The sequence below is a fragment of the Pseudorca crassidens genome, chromosome 11 (assembly GCF_039906515.1).
Source record: "Pseudorca crassidens isolate mPseCra1 chromosome 11, mPseCra1.hap1, whole genome shotgun sequence".
Classification (NCBI taxonomy): Eukaryota; Metazoa; Chordata; class Mammalia; order Artiodactyla; family Delphinidae; genus Pseudorca; species Pseudorca crassidens.
This window is the reverse complement of record NC_090306.1, coordinates 77,899,507-77,905,506: the sequence shown is the minus strand read 5'-3', so window position 1 is coordinate 77,905,506 and position 6,000 is coordinate 77,899,507.

The window sequence follows — 6,000 nt, the reverse complement described above, 5'->3', positions numbered from 1 at the left end:
TTAAAGGGCAAGAACTATTATTATTATTTTTTTTTTTTGCGTTACGCGGGCCTCTCACTGTCGTGGCCTCTCCCGTTGCAGAGCACAGGCTCCAGACGCACAGGCCCAGCGGCCATGGCTCACGGACCCAGCCGCTCTGTGGCACATAGGATCTTCCCGGACCAGGGCACGAACCCGTGTCTCCTGCATCGGCAGGCGGACTCTCAACCACTGCGCCACCAGGGAAGCTCAAGAACTATTATTAAACAGGTTTAATTGGTTTACACTGAGAGCTTCCATGCATTGGTCTAGTCTTGTTTCCAGGTAATCTTGATGGTAAGAGCACCAGGGGAGTCAACACACAGAGAAAAATAATCCTGACAGATTCTAGGATCTGAAGATTACTTAAAGCAGCCTTGTTCCAGGTGTCCAAGCAGTTGCTTTGCATTACAACCTGAAATAATGGAGTATAATGAACAGTTTTAACTGTAAGTTTGAGAGATGTGCATTCGGACAGCTTTCAGACTCTTATTTGGTTATGATTACAAAAAAGCAGTTTCCCATCTTCTCGTTTAGATGGTTGTCCTAATGTCTGTGTTTATATCAGTATCTCCACCTATATTTATAGCTATCTATTTATTTTTTTGTGTGGCAGCACAGGGGATATTTTGATGCCTGGAGTAAACAAAAAGACCCAACCCTCAGAAAAGTTACAGCATCTGACTTCAATCATGTTGCCTTAACAGTTCCTAAAAGTATTGTTGCTTGTTCTGGGCACAGAGCAGCGGTCGCAGGCCTCGTTGGTGCCAGGTGAGGGTCCTGAGCACTCCTGCTTTGGAGTGGGCTCCCTCGTGGATCCCCACAGGGGCCTGGCCCCAACAGTTCAGGGTGCCTCCCAGCCCCTATGTCTCTGGCCCAGGACACGGACCCATGTGTACAGGGCAGGGCAGCTGGCACTAGATGTGTGGGACTGGGGACTTCCTTGGGGACTGAAGGACTGCTGGGCCAGTTGGGCGTGTGGGAGGCACTGAGGGGGTGGCCTGAAGCAGGCCATGGGGACCACAGAGGGGGCCCTGATTCTGGACAGGCCAGGGCTCTGTCCGGGGTTGCTCTGCCCACATGCGGCACTGCTCCCAGCCCTGCCTGCTGCCTGCAGTGTCCCCAGGAGCTGGTGCCCCAGGGGCTGAGCTCCACTGGGGGAGGAGATGGGGAGAGGTGGAGTCGGCCTTCCACCCAGGCCCACCATCGTGAGATCTGGTTGTGCTCGGTGGTCAGACGAACCCCGACCAGCCCTGGCTGAGAGTCTTGTGCTGCTGTGAGAGCTGCTGACCTGCTTGGTGGGGGTGGGTGTCTATACGCCATTGTCTCAAGGCCTATTTATGTTTTCCTTTCACTAAGCGTTTTTAGTTTGGGTTTATTTTGGTTGGGTTGGCACTAATTCTCTTCTTAAGATGCTGTGAGAACCGTTTTATCCAAATGCCAAATAAATTTGTATTCTGGAAAAAAAAATTATGAACAATCTGGATGTGTGTATATATATATATATATATATACACACACACACACATATAATTTTTAAAATGAAAATTTAGTCAAAGTCAACTAAAGTTTTAGAAGGCCCTGGACAATTCTTTCCATTAGTCAATTAATAAGATAGCCCAATATAAAGAACAAGGGTAGCAGAGAAAGGCAGAAAAATTACTGATTAAAAATAATTTTCGCCCTAGATTGCCTGTCTCTTAGCTGTGATAACATGTGTAAATTATGTTCTCTAGTTTGAGCTTCATTTTTTTGGTAAAAGGCAATAATAGGATCTCCCTTATAAATGACCTAGAACTCTAAGGAGATTCACTTGTAAAGAGTTCAGATGGTGCCTAACACAGGACAAACACTCATTAAATATTATTGATATTATTGGTTGGCTCTTCAGTTCCACCAATTTTTATTTTTAGGTAAAATCCTGAGAGAAAAAGGGATAAGATCTGAATGGAATACCGTTTAGGTCATTTTGTGACCACTCTGGTTGGAGTACCATATGATTGTATAACCTGTGTCTATTTCAGATTTGGATCAACATGGCATGTAAGTGTAAAACAGAGTAACGTGGATCTGACAAGTGGTCTGTTGGTAAATCTTTTTTCAGAAAGATTCAGTGGTTCCTCTAGTGATTTTTGATAGGACTAAAGTCTAATGGGATTATTTCTGAGTTGGTCCTAAGAAAGGGACACAGACTAAATCTATGGTCCATTGGGTAATGCTGATCTCTGATATCATGTGGTGAAAATAGCTCACCCACCCAAGATTTTATCACCTATAACCTTGGTTTCCTTATCTCTAATCCTATGTTCCATGTAGCTACTTGGAAAACATGTACTACTTGAAAAACATGTGCCTCCAAATTAATTATTCTGAAACAAGGCAGAGATCTTATAGACCAGTTCACTTAGTTCACCAGTTCATAATAAAAGATGAACAATTTTAAGTTTCAGCTAAGTTAAAGCATGTAGTAGTTCTTTATCACTTCGTACTTTAATGGTGTGAATGTTATGGATTTTATTTGGAGAAATTATTTATTGGTGCTATGGAATTTTTTGAAGTCGATATAAAAATAAGCAGCAAAAAATATTTTACTTTTAAACTTGAACAAAATGAGTTTAATTTGCAGGCAACCAAAATTCCAAAGACTGTGCATTGTATGCAGCAGCTTTGCCTGACATCAAAGACACTCTAGAGATCAAAACAAAATCAAGTTCCGAGGAGCAATTCTCTCTTTTTTTTTTTTTTTTTTTTGCGGTACGCGGGCCTCTTACTGTTGTGGCCTCTCCTGTTGCGGAGCACAGGCTTCGGACGCGCAGGCTCAGTGGCCATGGCTCACGGGCCCAGCCACTCCACGGCATGTGGGATCTTCCCGGACCGGGGCACGAACCCGTGTCCCCTGCATCGGCAGGCGGACTCCCAACCACTGCACCACCAGGGAAGCCCTCTCCTTCTTAATAAGAGTGATTTTGTTTTCTTTGTTGGTGTTGGTCATTTCAAGGCAATATCAAAGTCTGTAGACGCCATCAACCTTTGAGTGACTCCATCTTAACCTCAGAGGTAAGAGTGGTAGTTAATGAAAATGTGGAAAGTCTGACACTTGAGGAAGAGCCTGTGATTAGAAACTGAAAACCTGGAGCCAAGACCTTTGTAGTGTTTCAGTCTCCCTCTTGCAGAGAAGTGCAGTCACTGTCACCGGATTGGATTTATGTTGCGACATTTCCCTTTCCCTTTCAATTTTTTTGTATATGATCAACATGAAGATTATTGATTGTCCTTGTTAAACCTGCCTGAGCCAAAGGACAAAGACCTTTTCCGTGTTCTGTCATCTGTTGGGTAGGTTTGTCCCAGTCTTCTTGCTTTGTTTTCTCAGGGAAAGAAATTCAGAGCCAATAAAACTGTAAGATCCTGACTGGTTTAAAACCAGGCCAGGGTTGCTTAAGCAATGCTAACACTTTCGGAGATCCTTTTTGCGACAAAGATTGAAAGGAGTATAGAAAATAGCACAACGGGATTCAATTCACGTGACAAAAGGAAATTGTACAAAGTTTAATACATTCCTATTACAGTCTCAAGATTGTAATCTCCTTGGATGCTAAGACAAGGGAAGATTTCTTTCCTACAGTACGCTTCCTCAGGTTGCTTTAGGAGTGGTGCTGCGGGATGGAGGGAGGTGGCACAAGTTATACAACATGCAATTTAAGATAATGGCCTTTGAAAAGGAGAAATTAATATAAGCAGACGAGGCCAACAAAGCTTCAGTCATCTAAAAGGTACTTTCAATCACCACTGACATTAAACAATACCACCCCCACTGAGTCTTCACTATGTTTATTATCATTTAATATCTTGCTCAAATTGGCGCTTTCTTATCATGATGTTTCAGGGATTGCAAGCTCTGTTATGACTACAATTGGTAAAAAAAAATTGCATTCATCTAAGTGAGTAACAAGATACAGAAATTGAGCTATCTTAACCTTTTGTGGCTTTAAATGTTCCACTAAAAACATTAGCAAAAATGGAAGCTATAGCGTTTCCATAATTATCACAGCACTGTCTTTGTTCTTATAATGATAGAATCCATACTTTCAATTTGGAGTGCTTAATAATAGCAGCTGTCTTGTCTGCTCAACTGTGGGGTTTTAGGGCTCCCATAATTATTCATTTTCACTCACTTGACAGTGGGTGTTTCCTTGAAATATTTCAGGCCACATCAGAAGATAGAATTTTAAAATACTTCTAAGCATTCTGCTCTACGCAACAATGTTGAATTATGCATTAATAAACCAAATTTAATTGATTTGGAGGTGCCTAAGCCCTTATTAACATACCTCAATACTAAAACTGATTGCCACAAATCGTCAGCCAAACACAAATGCAGGCATGATTGTACTGTTAATGTATGAAGGGCTTCTGTCTCTTGGTCCCTAAAACCACAGACTTTGCATTTTTTCACCTTCTCCCTTGCTCTTTCCTTCCTCATATTCGGGTTTTCCTTCTCCTCCTCTTATTTGTAAAAACATTTTATTTTGGAACAATTTTAGGTTTACAGAAGAGTTGTATGGATGGTACAGAGTCTGCCTTTCACCCAGCCCCCCTCTTATTATTTACTAAAACTTATTAATGGGTAGTTGAAAGGGAAAAAAATAAGAACAGAAACCTACCCATAGAAAATGCACATGGCACTCCCTCTATCTGATATGCATCAAACTAATTATAATAATAAATAAAATATGAATATTGGGAATAAACCAGGTCAATCATTTCCATTATTTAGTCTAAATGTTTCATAGTGAGAGAGTATGACATACATGCGTATACCTGTACTGCTACCAACAGCCGTGTGCTTTATTATAATGGGTGAAAATTATATGCCGAGAAGAGAGGTTCAAAAGATGAGGAAAGTAGTTTTATGGGTATGGCTATGGAGATGCTAGAGAGCATAACTGAGGGAGAGAGGTTTTTATGATACAACAGAGCACAGACAGGGTATGTATGTGGTAGGGGAGGGTGGGGATAGGGCCAGGGTGGGTGGGGATGGGTAAGCAGTTACAGAATGCTCTCAGGACATTTATGCTGGGCTCTGTAGACTCTTAATACTCTTTCATGTAAAAGTACGTGTTCCAGCAATAGTGCAGAGGTAAGTTCTCACATTATGCATACAGCACTCATATTTAGTCTAAACAACTCATCTTAATGTTTTTTTTAAAAAAAGCACTGTACATTTTGTACAATTATGAATTAATGCAGTTTAATTGTACAATTGAAAATGAGTAAAATAAACTTCGTTAAATTTTAAGTCCTTGCCACTATAAATAATTTTGAAAATTTATAATAGCGGTAAGAAGAAATGACCTATCATAGATAACCAGTCTGAATAATTTAATGCATTTTATTTTCAATTACTTTATTCATTTTTTTCTAAATTTTATGATATAATTGTTCTAAATCCTGTTTTGTTGTTGTTTATTTTTCCCTTATGTCTATTGATTTTCACATCCAATTATGAGACTGGGTCTCCAGATATCTCACAGAAAATGCCATATCTTTTTCTAAATCATATAAAAATATTCCAGAAAATGCCGCTCATTATGCAGAGGCAAACATGTAGATATAACCACTGGAAAGCATTAAAGAGACAGTTCCAAAGATGGAAGGTTTCTACTGACTCTCGAGTACATGCTCTGCTTTGTTCTTTACTAAATGATCAGTATTGTTTTATAATTCAGTGTAACAACTCCTGCTGCCAAATGTAATCTCTCTTCTCATCTATGTCATTTTCACTTATAGCTATAGCGTTTCTTTTTTCACAATATCTATATCCATATTTCTCAGAAATCATCAACGTTTACTCTATAGGTGCAATACCTAGCACCACAATCCGTCAAAATACTTAGTGACCGAATAAAAAAGTTTATCTATGAGGAGGGTGTATTAGAGTTCTACAGAGAAACAGAACCAATAGGAGATAGACAGATAGATAGA